The sequence below is a fragment of the Marmota monax genome, unplaced genomic scaffold, assembly GCF_021218885.2.
Source record: "Marmota monax isolate L192 unplaced genomic scaffold, Marmota_monax_Labrador192_F-V1.1 WCK01_AAM20220418_F8-fsc00010, whole genome shotgun sequence".
Taxonomy (NCBI): Eukaryota; Metazoa; Chordata; class Mammalia; order Rodentia; family Sciuridae; genus Marmota; species Marmota monax.
Window position 1 is genome coordinate 26,539,689 of NW_026692321.1, and position 26,118 is coordinate 26,565,806.

Here is a 26,118-nt window from a genome sequence, read left to right on the forward strand (position 1 = left end):
ATAAGAGTGCATTTAGTTTCACAGAAATGAGCATCTTTCATTTTATATTTTAGCTCACACAAGTTTAAGAGCAGACTTCTCTCACCCAGAACATTAACAAATTTTGTTAATAATATATTAATCAAGCATATACACAGTTAAATAATTAGAGAGTATTCATAGCAACAACACTTACAACACCTGGCATAGAAAAGGTATTTGAATGTTTTAAACAACTTGGTGGGAATAATTATACAACATGCTAGTAATCCCTTGATTGGGCTCAGAATTTGGAAAGGTTGGATATTATACAACAATGGTGCATTGCATGATGTCCCCTTCTTTGAACAAACCACATCCACATAACTAAGACCAAAATAAGCCAAAAGAAATCCAATATAAACTTCTCTGTATTTAGGAAAATTATGCATTTGCGGTTCTGTATTTCTTTCTTTTCTATCTGTGCTCTATTTTAATTTTCCTAATGGCCTAAAACTCTGGAATTACTGCTTCTGTTTATTCTGTCTGGATAGGTTATTAATCCTTATTTTCTTAACTAGATGAAGAAATTTCATGAATGGAAAACTATTTTGGTATTTTTACCTTTAGACTTGCAAATTTCTAGCGAAACAAAAGCTTCATAATTTTTAAGACCTACCTGCTCTTGTCTCTTGTCTCATTCTCCATGCATACATGGATGTATAACTCTAATTCTTATCAAAAACCATTAGTGAGTGCATAGAGATTTTTCAGTCATTATTTTATTGCAATTGATTTCATACATATTTATTGTGAATTTCCTATGTCACACACTGTGCCAAAATCCTGAGCAAAATGAAGTCTGTGGTTCTTAGACCAGAAAGCTCTTGGTAAACAATGTGCCATATACTGAACACTTTCCCGGAAAGCCCTGAAAAGTACAGCTGCAAAGAAGAAAGAGTACAGAGTTCCCTCCATCAGAAAGCTTTTAGTACCATTTTGACAGGTAAACTCTCGGAGACAAATTCCATAGCCCAAGGGTTTAAGGAAATAACAGTCCAGTTAAAAACAAAGGAAGATTTTTGGGGTAGAAAGCATTCTTGAGGTTCTAAAATCATACCACATGCAGTGTAATATTTTATCTACTCCCTCAAGATATGGATGTCCTCAATAGCTTTGAAAAAGTTCTTGCATTTGGACATGCTCAGCAACTCGATATTTTATAGATAATATGGAAGACTTTTCAAAACTTATATCCTGAAGTTTTGATGCTTGTCAGAAGGTGTCAATGCCTGTATGAACATGATATCTATCACTATGGCCCAGCTTACCTCTCCTTGTAAGGTTTACATCTTTATCCTCAGGCTACTGCTGAGGAGGAATATTCCATGTCCTGCTTCCTGGGCATGAGGACAGCTGGGAGACAAGTTGGAAGCCTGAAACTAAGGGGTGTCAGTCCTTTGGAATTGCTGCAGGCTGTGAGCGGTATGAACTAGCTCAGCTTACCTGCGCCATCACCACCCTCCTACCTTTGAACTGTGAAAGTGATGAAGAGTTTTTGGCACTTGGTAGTGAGGCACAAGCTAGGAAAGCATTGTGAGGAAAAATCAGGGTTGGAGTAAGTCAGAGCCACATACAGAACAGGAGAGATGTTTAATTTACCAAGGAGGAAGTTCTTCGCCAGTCAAAAGGAATGAAGTAATAATCCTATTGACAGTTATGAGTTACAATATATTCACACCTAAATCCCACTGCCAAGATTCCAAGGGACACCAAGAATCCAGGACCACCTTCTATCTAAGGTCTTCCTGAGTCCTTAAATTGTCCACTTCAATTCCAATGATTGCATGATTCTACACATATCGACATAATAAACTATTTCATAAAGTATATAAGTGGATTTCTGTGACATTGTTCCAACAAAAGCTAGAAGCAGGTGTGTGTGTGTGCATATATATATGTGTGCATGTATGTGCATGTGTGTATGAATGTGTTAGTAAGCTATGGTGAAGCTAGTTAGAGGAAGAGCCAAAAATAACAAGCCAAGTCATCAAATAAAAGGATGATGTTACTAAATGAGGATGATAAAAATGGAAATCAAGATTCAGAGCTCTAAGAAGATAAATTATATTTTTAAATAAACACAAAGAAAATCACAATACAGGATGCTGGTGAGAGGTATGCTGTGCTGGTAAATAAGTCAGGATCATGGAGATTCAACTCTAAAGAGCTTGGAGAGAGAGATGGAAATAGAGAGGGACAGAAAAGAGAAAAAGGATGTAAGAGACAACTGAGTTTAAGCAATACTGAGATGCATTTACTGTTGTCTCTAAATTAATTTTACCAGAGTTATGAGATCATTATTTTCCCTTTAGGCTTCATCTCATCAATAGTAGCAATGTTGATTTACTGTGTGTAACAAAACAACCAATTTGGGAGTTAATAATTTAAGTATAGACAAGTATCTATATTTAAAAAAAAATTCCTCAAATCATTCTAATGGACACTATGCATGATTGGAGAATAATTGATCTAGGAAATATAAGTAATCACCCTTGTTTGGAGTACAGATTGTTCAAGTATTCTCTTTTCTTTCACATGGGGATATATGATGGCAATTATATGTAGTTACATTACCTGCAGCTACTATAACTATCTGGTTATGTTCTACTATCCAGTGTCTGTTCATTAAACTTATATTACCTGACAAGGACCACGTGACATGTTAGATGATCTCAGTCCTAAAGAGACTCAAACTCATAATTCAATTACTTAGTTTCTCAAGTGCCCTATAATTAGAAAAAATATAAATTAAACATATTAATATTGGTAAACATGGTGTTTACTGTGTGCCAAGCAGTCTTCTAAATAATATAAATTTATTGATTATTCTAATCATCACCACATGAGGAAGCTCCTGACACACACCTATCTTTAGATGAGGAAACTGAGCCACAGGTATTTTAAGAAACTTGCCTACACTTGTATGGCTAATGGGTAGCAGAGCTGAAATTTCAATCTAGGCAGTCCAACCAAAGGTTCCATGTTACTCTATACATTATACTGCTTTTCAACTTCTGACCTGGCGCTTCCAAGGATTCACCTGTAACAATGCACTGAACACTGAAAAGGAACTTTGATGTGAAAATCTGAATTCTTACAGCACAAATGATGAACGTTCCTGCACCATGCTATAAAGAACTCCAAGGTTTCATCAGTCTGCAGCTGAGAAAATGGAGCCAAGAATGTAATATAAAGGTACAGTGCTGGGAGATGGCAGATTAGACGAAGGGTGCATGTCCCAGCTGCTTTGTGGCTGGACATTCAAGCAGCTAGAATATTGCTTCTCAGTGAGGTGGGTGACTGAGGGAATTCAATGAAATTCAACACTTGATCTTAAAATAATCACAGAGACACAAAATTATTTTATTTGAATAAAAAGATCTTATCTTTCAGAGACCTTAAGGATAGCTCCTTCCAGTGCTTTCTTGGACTATTATATTTTAGTACTTTATTTGGGGTATAAGAATCAAAGTATAATCAAATACATTTTAAAGTTTATTCTTTACTTTTCATATTAGAATAAGTTTTCCATGCATTATTAGGTATTTAATATAATTAAAATATATTTTTTAAGTAATGAAATATGAGACTAATTTTTTCTACATTGATGACCATAGCATGTTCAACTGATTTGTGTGGCAATATTAGTCAAGGTCTCTTGACCGATTCTTATAATATTAGCATTCTTATTTTGGCCTTCTTTTAAAAATTCTTTTAAATTTTGTGTATTGTTATCTTTCATATGCATCATAAAATTCATCAATTCTCAAAAATAGTAATGAGAATCCTATTTTGAATGTAATTATATTAAATTATTATTGAAATTGTAAAAAAAAACTAGTGATTTCATGCTGATGATTCATTCTACTTATGAATATTTTATAGTTCTGTATCTATTCAGGTCATTTAAAATGTCTGTTCATAAAGTTTCAAAGTCTGCTGCATAAACTATTTGTACATTTTTGTCACTATTTTTCATTTATACTCTATCAATTCTATGACAAATGAATTTTTAGTTTGACACTTTCTAAAGAGTTAATGCACATATAGAATAAAACCAGCATTTTTAAAGTTTTGGTCCTGAAATCAACTAACAGCAATTTTCTTTTTTTTCTTTTTTAATCTCTACTATTTATTTTATTTTATTTATTTTAATTTGTTATATATGGTAGCAGAATACAATTCAATTCATCTTACAAAAATAGAATAGCACAATTTGTCATGTCTCTGGTTTTACACAAAACAGAGTCACACCATTTATGTTTTCATACATGTACTTAGGGTAATTATGTCTGTCTCATTCCACCCTCTTTCCTACACCCATGACCACTCCTTTCCCCTCCCTCCCCTTTTCCTTATCTAAAGTTTGTCTATTTCTCCCACACTGTCCCCAATAACTTAGCTGTTTTCTTAATTTGTCTGGACATTGTGTCTTTTGATTTTTGTATGAATACAACAATGTCTGCAAATGATGCCATTTACATTAACCTTTTATCTTATTTACTTTTCTTCTCTTATTGCATTGGCTATGGTTTGCAATGCTATGTTAAATAAGAGTAATGCTAGCTGCATCCTTATCTTAGCTGCATCCTTATAATTCTTCTAAAAGTTTTAATGTTTTCAAACTTGTTATTTTTAAAGCCCTTGATCATATTGTACTAAAATATGGTTTCTTGTCAGTTTCACAGTAGAACCTAAAACTTCCTGTACCCAAAATCAGAAGGATAAGACAATAATTTGCAAATAAGTATGTTGTTAATATAATGGTAATGACATCAAAATACTGATGCATATATTTAAGTGGAGACTGTATTGTCAATTTAGTATAGAGATGTAAATTCAAAGAAAGTAAATAACAATCATGGATGAACAAGTTCTTTCTGCTTTTTACCAGGAGATGAATTATAAAATATTATAGAAAGAACTAGAAATCACATATTGAAAGCCACTCAATAATAATTGAACAACTATTGAGTTAAATGAATATATACTTAATAGGTAAAAGAGATGCTTGGAAAATCTTAATGTTTACCATCTACTATCTTGAGGGTGGACTAACCTAAGTCACTTCCAAAGAGTAGGGAATAAGAAACTCTACACTGCATATTCTGACTAACGTTATGTTAGCCAGGTAATAAATGTTAACATCACCAGAGATGTCACATGAATATCCCATTCTTCTCATTTCATGTCGCAAGAAGGACATTTTTCCGATGTTGTAAACTCTCACAATCCCCACATAATTATGAGAAAATGAAATGTAAAAATCTCTATATAGGAAAATACTACAGAATACCTGGACACTTCCAAAAACTCTCAAGTTGAAACAGCAAAGATTGAGAAATTATCACAGATGTAAGTAACTGGTAAGACATATAGCTAAATGTAATATATTAATGGGCAATATAAAACAAGAAAAAAGCATATTAAGAGAGGGTATTATTAAAAACACTGCCGAAAGCCAAAGCCTGCAATTTAATTCATAGTTATATGCAACATCAGTTTGCTCATGTTGACAATATGGATACTGAAAGAGAGTTGTACTGCACTATTTATGATACCTCTCTAAAAATAAAATATTATTCCAAAATTTTTAAAAAATTTATAAAGATCTGGGTTTTCCTTTTTTCTTTTCTTTTTTTAACCTTTACCTGGTTTAGTAGTTGCACAGTTTTTAAATATGTAGATAGAGTTTTGTCTTTATCTTACACCCCTAATTATCTTCCAGTTAATCAATTCAATTTTCTCATATAATTTTCCTGTCATGGGTCCATTAATGCATTCTAGATTTGGCAAGAGGCTAGAATAGGATACCACAACATTATGATGAATTCAGACTCCACAGGAACCAGACTGTGCATCACTTCTCTCCCTTCCAGACCATCTGTGCTACCTACTACTATAGAGTATAGGCTCTGATATAGCCTTATATTCTAAAGTTCCTATGAAATTATCTATTAATGTGTTTAAAAATAAATAAAATTTAAGAGAGAAATGCAGTAGGTGCAATATACCTGTAAATGGCTTTTGTGTACTGCTCAACCAATTTTTCTTATTATTTTTAAGATGATGCCAGCTACTCAACAAGATATTTCAGCAAAGAAACAAACTTTAAAAATAAATAAATCTTTGTTCCGTGACTCTTACTTCTTATCAGCATATTTTGTTTACAAAGAGTCTTAGCCACACTTTTCATTCTTGATAAGCTGTTCATCTAAAGTGGGTTGCCAGTACACCCAAGGTATCCTTAAAACAAATGTCAGTCTGTGTTACTATTCTCGTTATATCAGGGCACGGTCAAGGAAGTGCCATCTCCCTATATGTTCTATAATTTGGGTCAAATCCTTCAGTATTTATTCCCAAATTGAGAATGGCAAGAAAAAAACAGGTTAACTATTTAGTGAAATGCACATAGTGAAAACAGAAAATTCCAAATACCATCCATCTGCTTCCATGTCCCAATACCAACTATGCGTTTCTTTTCTCTTTTTCCTTTAAAGACCCTGGGCCATTTTCTGAACAGATTTCATACAATCTAGGTTTTGCAAACTGCATCCCATGGCGTTGTTCAACATGTTCTTCTGAAGCTCCCAATTATCTGAATTGCTTCTGTAAAGATAAATTTCCACATTTAGCTATTTTGGTTATCCTGAGCTATATAGTTTGTACAGTAATGGCCTGACAAATTCTTAATTCTTGAATCCAGTTTCCAAAAATAATAAATTGGTTCATCTTATCCTTCACAGGTCTTTAGTAAGTTTTATTTTTTTAAAAAAAGTTTAAATTATCATTAGGAACTCAACTAATGATAAATACAGTTGAAATATTTTAATCAATTTCTATTGTTTATCCATGTGCAAATAGATCCACATTTGCTGAGTAAAGCTTAAATAAATTGTCTTCTGGGTCCTTTGACCTGTATTCAGAACTCTGGGATAGCTTTCTTTTTCCTATCAATAATAAAATTCTCTAAGCACAATTTGGTTATTTCTAGATCATGGATCATCTATTGCTTCAAATAATGCTGGTTCCTCTTAGCAAAATATGATATGTAGAGATTACCATTCAAACATACAGTTGGTCATTATCTCTAGATCTTTTCAGTGGGGAGGGGACCAATAAATCAATAGTTTTGATAAAATACTGTAGTAGGTTCACACTAAGATTTAAAATCAGGACTTCTGGGATTTTTAACTCAGCCTCTTTAATTGTATGTGTATTTCTTTTGGGGTTTATTTTTTTCTACTGAAAGACCCAAATCTCAATGGCATCAACCTCATTTCTTACTTGTTTCACCACACATGAGAAACATAATAATCACAAAATAATATCAATATTACATAGACATAATCATTAATGAAACAAGCTTAAGATTTTTACTTTAATTTTTTTTTGTTCTTACATTAACATCACTAATGTGATAACTCAAAATAATACCTTGGTATATAGTTATTTTCACCTGCTACTTTTTTCTCTTAATACACAGAAATTACTACAATTAAATTTTATAAATGTGAAATATATATAATTAAAAAAATAAATCCACAAAACCAGCTGCCTTCTGGAAAATCCATCTTCTATTGCTCTCTTCTCTATCCGATGCCACACTGTCTTTCACAATTTTTTAAAAGAATAAAATGCACACATATATCCATTCACTATTGTTAGATAGGTGAATATATGCTAGCATACTATATGCCTTTTTCTCCATCTTGGTGTTTTTATTTAACATAGTCTGAACATCCCACTCAGAACTATTCAGAAATATCTTTCATTACATTTTCAACTGTTTTGTGTCTCATTTGATGATATAGCATACTTTGCTCTGGAAGTACCATATAAATGAAATGAAGGTGTTTTCTATTCCTTAGATAATACAAATAGATATATTAAAGGTTCTTATGCTTTTATCTATTTATTGATGTGACTGGAATTCATTGCAATAAATTAAATTGAAAGGTCAAGATAAATGTATGCATGATTTTTAAAGTATTTTGTTTTCAAATTCAACTTTTTTAGAGACAAGAAATACATTTTGCTTACAATTAAATAATGTATCTAAGTACAGGCTTTCCTATTTCTGCACAAATAGAATATATTATCAATACTTGGATTATTGCCCACATAATAGTGACCTGGATTTAATTTTAATTTGCATTGCTCTTGTTGTAAGTGATGTTGACCATCTTTTCATATTTTAAGAGTCATTTATATTTCCTTTTCCATAAATTCTATACCATTTCCCCATTTTTATAAAGTTTTGGGGGTATTTTTTATTTTTAAAAGCTCTTTGTATATTAGGGATATATCTTTTTGTATAAACATAGATTGACAAACTGTTTTTCTGTAAAGAGCTAACTAGCAAATATTTTAGGTTTTGCGGACAATGTCATCTCTATCACACCACTGAACTGTGTTTTGCAGCCAAAGATAATACATTACAAAATGAGCATGGCTGTGTTCCCAAAACACAAAATTTATTGATACTAAAATAGATTTACAATTAAATTTCACATGTCATAAATTTTTTTCTTTCCTTGATTTTTCCTGACAATTTAACAATTCAAAAACCAGTCTAAATTTATTAACTATATAAAAACTAAAAGCAAGCTAGATTTGACCTGAGCACCATGATTTATTTATCCTGACCTAGACCTAAATTAAAGTTTTGTCAATTCTCTAGGAAAACATTTCCTATGTCTTTTTTTTTTAAAAAAATATATCTTTGTCTTTCACTATGCATGCTAATATATAGTTAAAGAATTAATATTTCCATTATTGCAACTGAATTTAGAGTCATAGTTAGATAAATTTCTGCATCTCCAGATAATATGAATGGTATTTTTTCATGTTATTTGTTTCAATCTAATCCATATGGAATTTGCCCTATTGTTTCATTTATATATTCTAACAACTTGCATAAAAACTCATCTTTTTCCTGCTGATTTCTGTAGCAGCCTTGTGAGTATATACACGAGTCTTTGCAATTGGGTCTACGTATGGAATTTCTATGCCATTTTTTGGTGTGTGCCTATCTTAACATGACACAATCAAATTTAGAAAAGTTTTAAATATATATTCGAATGATGTAGAACTAGGCTCTATCTCTGATCTTCTTTTTCTGGGGTTTCAAGGTCAATAGGGGGGGTAGAGAGAGAAGAAGGGTGGGGAGGGGAGGGGAGGGGGGATAGTAGAGGATAGGAAAGGTAGCAGAACATGACAGTCACAAGTATGGCAATATGTAAATCAATGGATGTGTAATTGATGTGATTCTGCAATCTGTATATGGGCTAAAAATGGGAGTTCATAACTCACTTGAAGCAAAGTGTGAAAGATGATATATCAAGAACTATGTAATGTTTTGAACAACCAACAATAAAAAAAAATAAAATTAAATTAAAAAAAAAAAAAAAAAAAAAAGATTTAATCATATTTGCTTTTTCTTCCAAGTATAATTGTAATCAACTTGCCTGATTCCAGAAAAATTTATCCTGAAGATATTCCTGTTGTGATGATAACATGTAAGGTGCTAATTAACTGAGGAGTATTATCTTTTTTATAAGGTTGATTATTCCTATCAAAAAATATCATATGTCTTTTCATTTTTTAAGTCTACTTCTGTGTCTTCCTGAAATATTTTAGGGTTTCTCTTCTATAAATTACTTCCTGTCAAGTTTATACTAAGATTTTTGTTTGATCAAAAGCTTGTTTTCCTTGTTTTGTTATCTTATATAAGGTCTCCATTTCCATGTGTTTTCTAGTTGCCTTTTATTTGAGAGTTTTCTCCATCAACTCTTTAACTTGATAATTTCCCTAATTCTTTTATTGTTTGAAGTTAATCCCATTGGTTCTCCTAGGTTTGTAGATATGTTAAATAAAGATAGATATGTAGATATGTTAAATAAAGTTGGCTTGACTTCTTTCCTTCTAATACTTACAATTGTTTCCTATTTTTAATCAAGTACTTCCAACAAATATTAATATTCATTACACAGTATTAAAAAGAAGAAAAAAAAATAGGTTATTTCATCATATTCCAACTTGTTAAATTTTCTAGTGTATCCCCATTAAGTAAAATGCTGACTTTAGGATCAAAACTTTTATATTTTATGTATTTTGTTATGTTATTATCAATAAATTACAAATGAATCAATGAACAGTGAATTACCTTATATTTTCCTACTTCTAATGGAATTACTTTAAAATTTTCCTCTTCATATACTGACAAATAATCTCAATGGGTTTACTAATTGTGAACTGCCCTTGGTTATTGTAATTAACCCACTAACTCATAATGTCTTATTTTTAATGGATCATTGGATTCTGTCTTCCAATCTGTGCATTAATTTTTTCATCAGTATCCATACTGAATGACATTTATCTGCAGGCAGTTTTGGAAGTAGTTCTATTCATATCATAGAAAGAACTACAAAGTTACTTTTTTTTCTTTTTCTATTTTTTTGTGATTATTTTTTACTAGTACTGGCATCATTTATTAGTAGAAATTCCTTTCAAAATTACCTGGAAAAATAAGTCTGATGCAAAGAACTCTAACTTTTATAACCTTTAAGCCAGATATCTTCTTAGAATTTCAATTTCTACTTGAATCACTTTGGGCATTTTTTGTCCCAGAAAATTATACCCTTTATCGAGATTAGTCAAAAATTTGGAATAGTATTGTATGTATTGTACAACATAGTCTTGTATTTTAAAAAGACCTTTATATTTGTGCCATATATTTTCTCTTGCTTATTTGATTAGTGTTTTACGTAGTTCATTAATTTTGTCAAAGAACCATAATCTGGATATATTTAAAGTTCTAGTGAGCTTTAATGATGTTCTTTATCTTTTTAATAAATCATGTTTTTATATTTATTAAGTCTCCATTCTTTTTATTTTATTACGTTATTATTTTGCTATTTTGCTTTTTGGATTCATGCTAAGGAATTTATTTCAACATTTTAATTTTTTTATTAGTTACACATGACAGTACAATGATCTTGACAATTCATACATTTGAATCAAATGGGGTATAGTTTCTCATTTTTCTGATTGTACAGGTTGCAGAATCACGTTGGTCATATAGTCACCTATATACATACAGCAATCATAATGTCTATTTGATTCTGCTGTCCTTCATAACCCCCCTTCCCCGCCCCTCCCCTCCCATCACTTCTCTCTACCCAATCTAATGTGACACACTTCTTTTTTTTTCTCCTCACAACATCATACATGTATTCTGTATAACGATGAGGGTCTCCTTCCATCTTCTGTGCAATTCCTCTTCTCCCTCCTTTTCCCTCCCACTTCTCTTCCCTATTTAGTGGTAATCTTCTTCTCATGCTCTTCCTCCCTACCTTATTTTGAGTCGCCCCCCCTTATATCAGAGAAGACATTTGGCATTTTTGTTTAAGGGATTGGCTAACTTCACTTAGCATAATCTGCTCTAATGCTGTCCATTTCCCTGCAAATGCCATGTTCTTGTTATTTTTTAGTGCTGAGTAATATTCCATTGTATATAAATGCCACATTTTTTATCCATGCATCTATTGAAGGGCATCTAGGTTGGTTCCACAGTCTTGCTATTGTGAATTGTGCTGCTATAAACATCGATGTAGCTGTGTCCCTGTAGTATGCTCTTTTTAGGTCTTTTGGGTATAGTCCGAGAAGGGGAATAGCTGGGTCAAATGGTGGTTCCATTCCCAGCTTTCCAAGGAATCTCCATACTGCTTTCCAAATTGGCTGCACCAATTTGCAGTCCCACCAGCAATGTACAAGTGTACCCTTTTCCCCACATCCTCGCCTGTATTTGTTGTTGTTTGACTTCATAATGGCTGTCATTCTTACTGGAGTGAGGTAGTATCTTAGAGTGGTTTTAATTTGCATTTCTCTGATTGCTAGAGATGGTGAGCATTTTTTCATGTATTTTTTGATTGATTGTATATCCTCTTCTGAGAAGTGTCTGTTCAGGTCCTTGGCCCATTTGTTGATTGGGTTATTTATTTTTTTGTTGTTTAACTTTTTGAGTTCTTTGTATACCCTAGAGATTAGAGCTCTATCTGATGTGTGAGGGGTAAAAATTTCTTCCCAGCATGTAGGGGTTCCCTATTCACCTCACATATTATTTCTCTTGCTGAGAAAAAAACTTTAGTTTGAATTCGTCCCATTTGTTGATTCTTGTCAACATTTTATTCTATTTTATTTTTGAATTGAAAATATAATTTTTATTTTTTAATTTTTTTATTATTTTTTATTGGTTGTTCAAAACATTACAAACTCTTGACATATCATATTTCATACATTAGATTCAAGTGGGTTATGAACTCCCATTTTTACCCCAAATACAGATTGCAGAATCACATCGGTTACACATCCACATTTTTACATAATGCCATATTAGTAACTGTTGTATTCTACTACCTTTCCTATCCTCTACTATCCCCCCTCCCCTCCCATCTTCTCTCTCTACCCCATCTACTGTAATTCATTTCTCTCCTTGTATTTTTTTCCCATTCCCCTCACAACCTCTTATATGTAATTTTGTATAACAATGAGGGTCTCCTTCCATTTCCATGCAATTTCCCTTTTCTCTACCTTTCCCTCCCACCTCATGTCGCTGTTTAATGTTAATCTTTTCCTCCTGCTCTTCCTCCCTGTTCTGTTCTTAGTTGCTCTCATTATATCAAAGAAGACATTTGGCATTTGTTTTTTAGGGATTGGCTAGCTTCACTTAGCATAATCTGCTCTTAGTGCCATCCATTTCCCTGCAAATTCCATGATTTTGTCAGTTTTTAGTGCTGCATAACACTCCATTGTGTATAAATGCCACATTTTTTTATCCATTCATCTATTGAAGGGCATCTGGTTCCACAGTCTAGCTATTGTGAATTGTGCTGCTATGAACATCGATGTGGCAGTATCCCTGTAGTATGCTCTTTTAAGGTCTTCAGGGAATAGTCCGAGAAGGGCAATAGCTGGGTCAAATGGTGGTTCCATTCCCAGCTTTCCCAGGAATCTCCATACTGCTTTCCAAATTGGCCGCACCAATTTGCAGTCCCACCAGCAATGTACATGAGTACCCTTTTCCCCACATCCTTGCCAGCACTTGTTGTTTGACTTCCTAATGGCTGCCAATCTTACTGGAGTGAGATGGTATCTTAGGGTGGTTTTGATTTGCATTTCTCTGACTGCTAGAGATGGTGAGCATTTTTTCATGTACTTGTTGATTGATTGTATGTCCTCTTCTGAGAAGTGTCTGTTCAGGTCCTTGGCCCATTTGTTGATTGGGTTATTTGTTATCTTATTGTTTAATTTTTTGAGTTCTTTGTATACTCTGGATATTACAGCTCTATCTGAAGTGTGAGGAGTAAAAATTTGTTCCCATGATGTAGGCTCCCTATTTACCTCTCTTATTGTTTCTCTTGCTGAGAAAAAACAATCATGAAATTCATAAGGAAAAATAAAAGACCCAGAATAGCAAAAGCAACTCTAAGCAGGAAGTGTGAATCAGGCGGTATAGCGATACCAGATTTCAAACTATATTACAGAGCAATAGTAACAAAAACAGCATGGTACTGGTACCAAAACAGGCGGGTGGACCAATGGTACAGAATAGAGGACACAGAGACTAATCCACAAAGTTACAACTATCTTATATTTGATAAAGGGGCTAAAAGCATGCAATGGAGGAAGGATAGCATCTTCAACAAATGGTGCTGGGAAAACTGGAAATTCATATGCAACAAAATGAAAATGAATCCCCTCCTCTCGCCATGCACAATATAATATAATCTATTCTATTACTATATTCAAGAAATTTTAAAATTTTAAACTGAAATTCCCTCTATAATCCAAAACATGGTTGAACATATTTTATTAAATTTTCAGGAAAATAAACACTTTTAAGTAATTTTAAAATTAGTTAATAATTTAATGGCACTGTAATTAGGAATGCTGTTTGTATCACTTGTATTGTTTGGCCTTTTTGAGTTTTCTTTGGGTACTTAAGGCATGATCAGTTTTATAAATATTACTATTTGCATTTGCAAAGGACGTATGTTGAGAATTAGTTTTGTTTATTTGACCTTAATGTATTGAAGATGAACTGTGGGCTTCTATTATGAATGTACTGAATGTCTCTTTCTTACTATATCTCTGTATCTACTTATGTGATTCTTGCTTAATAGAAGATACATAAATGAAAAATGACTACTATACTTTATTGTACTTTATAGTCAATAGCAATATAAAGTTCTCTTTTTGTACTTCTTGTTTGGTATTCCATGACAATGGACATCAAGTTCATGACCTCTAATTTATTTGAAGTTGAATTTGCCTAAAACCATTTTTTTTTTACTTTTAATCTTTCCAACACCCTTTCTCTCAGCATAATCTTTCCAAACCCCTTATTTTAATATGTGTCTCACATACATTATAGATTTTTATATATTTAATCAGTAAACTAAAAATTCTAGGTTTCTCTTTTCATAGCTTATATAGCTAAGCTTTTCTATATTTATTTATATGATTGATATATGTAATCACAGTTGTATTATATATGTATGAAACACCGATAGAGTCTTTTTACTACTTGATTTCTGGCAAATATTTTATTTAAATAAATTACTCAGTCATTTAAAATATATATTTTATAAAACTCTTACTTTTGTTCTAATAGCTTTCTTGCAACATTTTTACTATAATATCATTAATGTTCTCTTTTTTCTCATTATTCCTCTTGGTTTTCTACAGTAAGAAATATTGAAATTAGCTAGAAATTAGAATCTTTGATTTTCTTTTCCTTCCATCTAGTCCCACATGTGAAGCAATGCATGATTTTATTTCATACTTTATGAAATCTCATCATTTTCTAATTTCCATAATCAATTTGAAAGTTTCTCACTGAACTTCTAAGAAATATTAAATAAAGCAATAGATAAAAGTTATGGATTAAAAGTAAATAGTAAACTATTGGGGTTCCCTGCTATTTTTGTGTAGTCATGTTATTTTGTCTTATTAAAATTCATCATAAAAATTTAAGTGCTTTTTTTTTCAGTAGTAAGATTCAGTCTATAAAATTTGAAATAACCAACCATTTGCCAACCAGGAAACCATGTTCTACTTTTAAGAAATAATTTTGTCCAGACTAAGCTAATTTCTAAAAACTGCATTGGCAATAAATACATTCAAATCTCTTAAGATACCCTTATCATTTTCTCAAGAATCTATAAAATCTCATTACCTGTTAATAGAGTTTGATGCAGATAGAAGAAAGATAAGTGTATCACAAATCACTTAGTGATGAGATCTCAAACTGAGCCAATTATTGATTCTTGACTTCTGTTTACTCTACATCATGTTTAATTATGCCAATTTCACTCTATTTACTTAGTGAGCTGTATTTGAATAGTAACACCTGAATTGAAAGAATGGTCCAATTCTTTTTCCTTGAGATTAAATGGCACTCTTTTCAACATGAAAGTGATACTTCAGTTAAAAATAAAGGTATTTTTCTACATTATTTCTGAAGAAATAAAAATATCACAATTAGACTAATAAAAATCTGGAAGCTGTATTTCTAAAAATAAATATAACTTTCAGAAAACCATCAGACATCATATATAAAGTGCCATAATTAACATGCTATGAAAATTTATCTTCTAATTTTCTTGAAAATAACTATTTAAAAGAAACAATCATAGTAAAAATTAGTGTACTGCATTACTGATCAGTAAGATTGAGGAACAACATATTGAAAGGACTATTTTCACAACCTTCACAGCTTCTGAAGTGAGATCATAATTCTAAATGTACAAGCTACATATCATAAAACCCTCTGAAAAAAAATTTAGGAGAAAATATACATGTATGATATTATATTAGGCAAAATTTTATTATCTAATAAATAATAATACAGTAACCATAAAAATTTATAAATTGGCCTCGAACAAAATTATAATTTCTGGCTTCTGCAAGATATTGTCAATAAAATGAAAAGGTAAGACACAGATTTAAAGAATACGTTCTCAATGCATATGTCAGACAAAGGACATTAATCCAAAATATATACATGATTCTTAAAATCCATCAACAGACAGGAGATTCAATTAAAAATTTTTGCAAAAGACTTGAACAGGTACTTCACAAAGAAGAAATACAAACAGCCAACAGCAGTACATGCTCTTCGGTAGTCATCAGGGGAATGAAGTTAAAAAAAAAAAAAAAAGGTACCACTACACCACTACACACCCACTAAAATGGCTAAAATTTAAAAACCTGACAATGCCCAAGGACAGAGATTCTCTGATTTGATTCCTTGTTCTAGTCTCAATGTGGATCATTCCACTGCTTCCTAAATCTAGGTACTCTGCTTCCAATAAAAGATGAATTGATGAGGAAATACATTGAATGATCAGTAAAAATTAAGCTTTGATTTTCAAACATTGCCAAAACATTGCAGGGAAAGCTGCAACCTCCAGTTTCTTTACCCATTGCTAACCTTTGGCCATCGTATGTCACAAGATAAATTTTCTTGCAGTTGCTGATAACAAGTGAAATGAACAAGGAATTTTTTTGAAAGTAATTCTCAGGAAGACAAACCACATTGCTTTTTTTTTTTTTTTTCATGTGTGAATTGTCCTTCCATTGACTGTTTTGGATCTTTTTCCTTTACCCTTCTTAAAGACATCTGAAGATTTTCACAATGAGAGACCTCTGAGATCTCTGCCATTCCATGCATTTGAAACTAGAAAAAAGAAATAGCCATAGTCAATGGTCATGGTTTCTTAGGAAAGGCAATAGTCATAATAAAAAAAAGGAGGGGGAGGGTATTTCTGATGAGTCACAGTTATTATTTATGAAGAGGACATTTCCTGTATGGATAACTTATAGGTTTAGATATCAGAATCCATAACCACCCAGAAAAATCACTGAAGTAAACTTAAAATAACAAAGCCACACAACACAAAACTAAGTGTAGAGATTCATGAATATATTATGTCATGTTTTGATATTTATTTGATGAAAAAAATGTATTGAATAAATCCATTTTGAGTAAATATGCACCAGGAAAATTATTCAATGACTTGTCGGAGAATGTTACAAGAAATCTGCAGTAAATAATGTATGAGCATGCGTATTTGCCAAGTCTCCTTGATTTTGCTTAAAAGAGAGCCTTGTAAAGTATAGTAGCTCATTAAATATTTACTGAAGAATGAAGGGCATATATTTAAAGTTAAATAGGTAAAATTTTAAAAGACAGCTTCAGGCTGATGATATATAGGAGAGAAGTAACAGTTTCAATTTTTAATAGTCAAGATGATACATTCAAGTGCCATATGCCGAAATATGTTGGCAAAATTAATTTGGATATAAATTAATCCTAGTACATCATGATTGAGGGGGATGGAGAAGAAAAAATGTGGTAACTGCTGTATAGTTTCTGGTTATCCGTAGGGGGAAAACACCAATCTAGTCAACTTGATAACCAAACTCACTTTTTGTTTATATTTAGCTCAGGGCATATATTTTCCCTCCAAAAAGCTCTGAAACAGATCATTCTTATACCATTCTATATTCCACCATTTGTGAAAATTACCTGAACCTCAACTATATTTTAAAAAGTAACTATTTCACTTTTAATTCATCATATGCCATTACATTACTGGCTCTTAATTTTCCCATCCTAAAAACAGAGGTATAAACAGATTGACATTTATTTTAAAAGAAGTTTACCATTGTAATTTTAATTTAAATACCTTGTGACCATGATAAAACCATGGATCTGCCTGGTTCTAAGGCTCTATGAATGTGCCTTTTTATTGTAATTGTTAAAAGAGATAAGCATTCAGGGCTGGGGTTGTAGCTCTGGGTACATAAATCCAGAGTCACATGGGTGAGGCACTGGATTCAATCCCCAGCACCACATAAAAATAAAACAAGATATAAACAAAATACAAATATTGTATCCATCTACAACTAAAATTATTTTTTTAAAAAAAGAGATAGGCATTCAGATCATTTCTTGTGCGAGTTTATTTGACCTTTGCATATATTTTGAGGATCCCATTTGTTTCAACATGTCATTGTAAAATGTTTCATTGTAAGATTACTATTTCCTGTAGCATGCTCTTTTTAGGTCTTTAGGGAATAGACCGAGAAGGGGAATAGCTGGGTCAAATGGTGGCTCCATTCCCAGCTTTCCAAGAAATCTCCATACTGCTTTCCAAATTGGCTGCACCAATTTGCAGTCCCACCAGCAATGTACAAGTGTACCCTTTTCCCCACATCCTCGTCAGCACTTGTTGTTGTTTGACTTCATAATGGCTGCCAATCTAACTGGAGTGAGATGTTCATAGCAGCACAATTCACAATAGCTAGACTGTGGAACCAACCTAGATGCCCTTCAATGGATGAATGGATAAAAAAAAAATGTGGCATTTATACACAATGGAGTATTACTCTGCATTAAAAAATGACAAAATCATAGAATTTACAGGGAAATGGATGGCATTAGAGCAGATTATGCTAAGTGAAGCTAGCCAATCCCTAAAAAACAAATGCCAAATGTCTTCTTTGATATAAGGAGAGTAACTAAGAACAGAGTAGGGTCGAAGAGCATGAGAAGAAGATTAACATTAAACAGGGATGAGAGGTGGGAGGGAAAGGGAGAGAGAAGGGAAAATGCATGGAAATGGAAGGAGACCCTCAGAGTTATACAAAAGTACATACAAGAGGAAGTGAGGGGAAGGGGAAAAATAATATAAGGGGGACAAACGAATGTCAGTAGAGGGAGCAGAGAGAGAAGAGGGGAGGGGAGGGGAGGGGAGGGGAGGGGGGATAGTAGAGGATAGGAAAGGCAGCAGAATACAACAGACACTAGTATGGCAATATGTAAATCAATGGATGTGTAACTGATGTGATTCTGCAATCTGTATATGGGGTAAAAATGGGAGCTCATAACCCACTTGAATCAAATTGTGAAATATGATATATCAAGAACTATGTAATGTTTTGAACAGCCAACAATAAAAAATTTAAAAAAAAAAAAAAGATTACTATTTCCAAATCAACTACATTTTTCAACACAGCTGTTTTTTTTTCTTATAAAAACTCTTATTTTACCAATCTCACAATATCTTTATTTACTACCTACTCTTTCTTTTCTTCTTTCATTAAATGCTTTTCCTCTTTGTCCTGTTACCACTGTCACAAACAAACTATTGCTCAAAGGACCAACAATTGATGGCAATTGATGACGACAGTTGACATTTACTCTGGCTAGGACTCTTATCCATTTCTTTTCCTGTACTCCGCCAAAGCCTTCCCATCATCTCATGCTTTCTAAGAAACTATCTTCTTGTTTTTCGCTTTTAGATAGTGTTTTCAAGGTAACTTTCAATTCCTCTTCCAGAGGTTCTCTGCAAGCTTTTCAGTTCCCAAGTTTGCATTAAAAGATTGGAAAACCAAATTTTTACCCTCTCTACTTCCCAGTGTTCCTGCATGCAAGTGTCATCAATCTCAGTATAAAAGCCCCCCCACCTCAATATAGGAAGCTAACATGCTGGCTGTCTTTCCACTTATTTGGGTGTTCAATGTAATGAAATGTTTAGTTTGCCAAAAGCTTTCTATTTTGAAGTTGCCTCATTTAAAAATATAAAATTATTTTCCAAAGAAATTATTTTCACAGCAAAAAATGAAATTATTTTTTAAAAAATATATTAAACTTCTTCACTGTGCCTGAATTATATTTAAACTTGCAGCCTACTTTGGAAAACAATTTGAACTGCTTCAGAACTGTAGAGTATAAAATATCATTGAAATAACGAATTAATTCATCATCAAGATATTAAAGATACTTAAATGGTGTCATGAAGCAACATATTTTAGAATGACAGAAATGAAAATAACGTAGTTCAATACTGACCTCTCTAAATTACCCAAAGTTCTCCCTTAAAATCTTAATTATTAACTTTGGTTGTCGCTCCATCGTTTCATAAAACAAGAATCAAAACGTCACAGCATTTTGAAGTCAGAAGTTTACTGTGCCAGAATTTTGTGAGATTTTCTTCATTATTAAATTTGTCTTCCTCTTATCATTTGTCACTACCTACTTTAATTCTACTTTTGCCTTCCTATGTAACGCCACACAATTTAGTAACACTGAGAATTTTATAACATTTTTCCTCTTTTGCTGCTGATTAAAGACATTAGATTCATCTTGATATAAAGCCTTTAGCATCCTAAAAACTTCCATTGGTGCCCACAGTTCAGTCAGCATGGGTTGCTGATGAGCCTTTTTCATTTCTGTTTATTAATTTAAATATTTGGGCCAACTGAAGGCAGAGGGAAACAGACACTCTCTGCCAGGAGGGGTACAGAGACAAGAAAATGTGCTAAAGAGAGAAGGATGTTGTGCAGGAATATGGTTCTTCTTCAGTTCAGCATTTGCTGAACTAGGAGAGTAGCAGATTTTCTCCAGGTCTCACCTGCTCAATAGTGAGATCATTTCTTCTTTTACAGACTAAAATATTTTGCACCTTGGAAAAAATTTGATTTTGATGTTGAGATCAGTGATCAATTGCTCAGGAGCACTCTAATTTAAAAGATCTGTTTGGCCATTATCAGTGTTTGAGACAAATTATTCTAGTTAACTGGAAAAAATGTTGTTATTATTAATTAGTTAATTGATGTCATCTAATGTGGTTAAATGTCAGGATCTGACTTTTTTTTTCCAGTTAACTAAATTGAATAATCCCTTTTTTACCCATGGCTGATTAAGTGAGGGAAACTGATGTGAACACTTTTTTACTCACATCTTCATTCTTATATCTGTCCCATGACCACTCTCTTCTATCTCTTTTCTGGATAGACAGTTGGTTATTTCCTTTGAAGTCCACTTATCCTCGTTGTAGTTTCAGACTGCCCTAAGACAGGGATTACTGGCTCTAATTTGTTGTTGTTGTTTGAAGCAAAAATTTCAAAGAGGATCAATGCTGCCAATTCTCCAGTGATATGACAGGTTTAGGCATATTAATAGCTCCAACATGACCATAATTTGTTGCCAGGTATACGGGTGCCCAGTAGCCAGTTGGGATTTTCTGTACATACAGACGTCATCTATGGTGGTTCATGTCAGGATCTGACTTTCTGCCAGACCATTTGCCTGTCAGGGTGCAGAATTGCTGTGTTTGAAGAATGTGAAGAGAATGAGATGCTGGACTTTACTGCTAGGCAGCTGATCTAACATATGGATCAGTGGTATATAGTTCCTGAGGATATGGCTGAGCAGGAACATGCAGTCATGTCCAAGAGATAATAGGGGAAAGAAAGAGAATAAGATCAGAGAGTAGGAAATGAGAGATATTAGAGGAAGGTGTAACTGTTGGCAAACAATAATGCTCTCCAAAAATTGCAGCAGGGTTTCCTGGGTTGGTTGTTCCAACTACAGACACACTCAAGTTGCTTCTGAATAGAGGCTATCCATAGCCTGTTAGATATTACTGAAACTTAGAGCTGGGCTATTCTGTCATATGCTGTAGAACTATCCATTGGCTACCTCAGAAAATCCTCTGGAGTTTAAAAGAATGTTGTCATAAAATATTTACTTGCCAGTACCCAGATCGTGAACTAAGACAGTGTTTAGAACTGAAAGAACATAGAATTTTAAATCTGAAAACAGTGTTGGATTCATATTTTGCCAGTTACTAGCTGTGAGCAATTTAGTTAATCTCCATATACCTCAGTTTACTTGGTTACTGGTCTATAAAACAGCTGAGCCGAACAACTAACACTCAGAGGTGTTTGTAACACACACTCAATAAATAACAGCTATTTAGTTCAATGACATCTAATGTGAAAAGAGTTTTCTAAAGAAGTGGAAATGAGGAAATCTTTATGACCTTGGCTAAACAAATATTTCTTACATGGGAAGCCTAACTGATTAACTTTTGTAAGTCAACATATTCTGCAACCTCACTTAATTCATTAATTCTAATAGCTGTTTGGAGATTCATAAGGATTTTCTCCATTCATGATCCTGTCATCTACAAATATAGCAATGTGTGTGTGTGTTAATTACCCATCTGTATATTTTTCTTTCCCTATTTCATAGCTAGACCCCATGTACAATTTCAAACAGCATCTGTGAAAACAAGCAGTTTTGCTTTCCTCCAATGCTATGGGTAAAGTCTAACTTTATTAAATAATAGTTCTACATAGATAGTATGTCTGGAATTTTAAATTTTGGGCTTAATTGCTTATGTGTGATTGTCAACAGACTATGACTAAATGAGAAGATTAGAAGGGGTCAGCCATTCTCAGTGGTCTACAGGGTAAGAATCTAGTTTGAGTGGACAGTTTTAAAAACTTTACAAGGAGTAAGGTACAGTGGCAAGTTTGTGGCAAAGTCTGTGTCTGAATTTGTGCATTCAAATATTTGTATGTTTAGATAATAATGAAAAACAAATATAATTCTGTATCACATTTGATGCAGCGCATACTGAACTCTTCAAAACTCAACAGTAGGAAAACAAACAATCTAATTAAAACTGGGCAAGCAACAGACTTCACAAGAGAGTTTTCAGAGTAGGCATGTGTGATACCGTCCAGTATCATTAGCAATTAGGGAAGTACAAATCAAAACCAAGGTCAGAAGTTACTACACACCTATTAGATTAAAATGGACTGTAGTGGAAATACACAGGGAAGACAATTTTAAAAATATGTAAACTACTTCTGTACTCAATGACATGGATGAGGACGCTGATGGACTTGTGTCTGACTTTTTAACAGCCTTTTACAGGTTCATTCCTTACAGTCTGGTCTGAAGGTGTGCAGGTGCCCTCTGTGACTAGCCTCTGTGAGTACATCAGTAATATCTTCCTTTTGAAATTTTTTTAAAAATATAAATTTATATAAATATACAAGTATGTACATGCACCATAGATGAACATTTTTTACTATGCTTATTGGATTTTTTGCCCACCTATAATTGAGCCTCTTGAGTTCTTTATAAATTCCAGATATAAGTCTTTTGTAAAACATATAAATATTTTATTCCAGCCTCTGGTTTGCTTCTTCTTATATTTAACAAGTCTTTTACTTTTTCTTTTTGTTTCATAATCAAAAAAAATTGCCTGCACAAAGTATTTCTATTTCACCTATGTTTTTATTTAGAAGATTTTTGTCTAGCTTTTGTATACATTTCAAGTTAATTTTTGTATATGGCAAAAGTTAAAAATCTAGGCTTCCTGCCCCCACCATATGATTGCTGAAGCTCCAGCACTTTTTGATGAAAAAACTTTTAAGCCAGGCACAGTGGCCCATGCCAGTAATCTCAGCAGCTCAGGAGGCTGAGGCAGGATGATGACAAGTTCAAAGCCAGCCTGAGCAACTTAACAAGACCCTGTCTCAAAATAAAATAAGAAAAAGGGCTGGGATTGTATCTCAGTGGTTATGTGCCCCTGGGTTCAATTCCTGGTACCCAAACAAAACAAAACAAGAAGAATGAACTTTCATGCCCTCATTAAATTTCCTTGTCATTTTGTCAAAAATTTATTTAACATGTTCATGGGTTTATATCTGCATTCTCTATTCTGTTTCATTGATCTATGTATGTACACTTACTTCTAATAATACATTGTTGTAATTACTCTGTTTCTTTACTATATCATGAAATTAGGTATTTAGGGCCAGTGATCAATCTTTGTATATAAAAATTTATTAAAAAATAGCTTTTCCCCCTTGCTTGTCCCACCCCCTTGGGCTGCTTTCCACATATAAGAGCAAAACCGAGTAATTGCAGTAGAGATACTGGATATAATTCAATCTAAATTATTTACTATCTGACCATTTAAGGAAACGTTTCCTGATCCTTTCTCTCCTAAATTTTAAACTTTAATAGATTTTCACTCGGTGATATTTACTTTATAACATTGCTACTCTATTTTTGTAGCTAATATAAATATTGATGACAAAATATGAATTTCATAATAACTAAAATAGAAGAAAATATATAAGCTAGTTAATTTATGATTTATTAATAATAAGAGGGTATAATTAACAATAATATAAAGATGACCAAATTTAAAATGACTATATGAAAAAAAAAATCAAATAAATGCAAGCAGAACAAAGATTATTACAGGACATAATAGCAAGCAAAATCATTATATTTCCCAATGCTGTTGAGATTTTAGTGAAACTAATACTATAATGGACAATTTTGGCAACCTAAATGGATTCTACTTTCCTCAATATGATTTTTTTAATGTATAAAAGTGCATAATATAGTTCCATTTATTTGATTTAGTAGCCTTGCCGTTAGGAATGTGTCCCTAAAATGCATTCACATTTAGAGAAAATTCCATATCCATGGCACTACTGCCACATCATTTATAAAAGCTAAAGAACAATGCTTTCCATGCTACCCAGTGAGGGAGCCCTACAGCGTTGTTCTTGATTTCCATCCTAAAAGGGAAACTCACAATGTCCAGAGCCCTTGATGTCCTGCAAATGAAAGAGAGGATGTCCTCAAATTCCCTGCAGCAAGAACCCACTTAGGTGGCACCAACCTTGATTTCCAAATGGAACAAGATATCTACCAAAGGAAAAGCGATGGCATCTACCTCATGAATTTGAAATGGACCTGGAAGAAGCTTCTTCTAGCAGCTCCTGCCCTTGTTGCCATTGAAAATCCTGCTGATGTCTGGGTCATAGCTTCTAGGAATACTGGCCAGTCGGCTGTGCTGAAGTTTGCTGCTGCCACCAGAGCCAACTCACTCCTGGAACCTTCACTAGCCAGATTCAGGAAGCCTTCTAGGAGCCTCATCTTCTGGTGGTTACTGACCACCAGCCTCTTACAGAACCATCTTATGTCAACCTGCTTATCGTGTAACAGACTCTCCTCCGCACTATGTGGACATTGCCATTCCGTGCAACAACAAGGGAGCTCATTCTGTGGGTCTGATGTGGTGGAGGCTGGCCCAAGTTCTGCGCACGCGTGGCACCATTTCCGGTGAGCCCACACCTGAGTCCCTGCCTGAGCTGGACTTTTATAGAGATCCGGAAGCGCCGGTGAAAAAGCTGTGACCAGGGAGGAATTTCAGGGTGGATGGACTGCTTCAGGTCCAGAGTTCACTGCTGGTCAGCCTGAGGTTGCAACGTGGTCTGAAGGTGTGCAGGTGCCCTCTGTGCCTAGCCAGCAGTTCCCTACTGGAGACCAGAGTGCCCAGCCGGCCACTCAAGACTGGTCCGAATCTCCTACTGTTCAGGCCACTGAGTGAGTAGGAACAACCACTGAGTGGTCTTAAGCTGCTCTTGCAGACACTTATTAATAAGCAAAATGGAAATAAGGTTACAGAAAATAAACATCAGTTTCTTTTAAAAAAAAGTTAAAAAACAATGATTTCCTGAATGTTCAAAGATAGGGGAATATTTACTCAATAGGATATCATAATACCATAATGATGCACATTATCAATACTGTAAGTTCCACGTTACCATTTATGATTTAATAACCACTTAGGAATAAAAATGGTTTCTTGACTGTATTCATAACCACAAATTCAAGTTGAAATGGACCCCTGTCTTCAGCAATTTTTGGAATTACTCTTGGCTCACCCTTTAATGCTAGATGGCAATGGCTTCACATACGTACAATTTCTTTGGGAGCAATTTCTTTTAGCTTTCCTGCCTTCCATCTTTAGAATCAGCTACACCAGCACCTGTGTTTCACTCTTTCCCAGAAGAAAGTATCGTTCTGAATCTTCAGAACTAAAATCTTTGCATACTAAATTAATCCAATTTTTAGTCCCATCTCTTTGAAAATTTGCTGCTTCAGATTGTAACTTAATAAATTAATCTCCCCAGCCCCTCTAGTGCCTTAACTTCAGCAACTAGCATACTAAGTTCTTCCCGTAGAGGGCAATATATTTTTCCCTTGAATCATTTCAGCTTTCCCTAGAAGTATAGTCATCTGTACATCCTATTTTTAATTCCTCAACTCTCACTGCTTTTCCATTTTAATCTTGTTCATTTTATATCATGCTCAAACTGCTCTGAATAAGTCTGTTAATTAATTCTTAATAATTGAAGTCT

The 26,118-nt window shown here is 33.4% G+C and overlaps 1 pseudogene; it reads left to right on the forward strand.

The window, feature by feature from the left end:
- Positions 1–24,507: 24,507 nt before the first annotated feature.
- On the forward strand, positions 24,508–25,331 carry LOC124090861 (small ribosomal subunit protein uS2-like; annotated as a pseudogene).
- Positions 25,332–26,118: the final 787 nt, after the last annotated feature.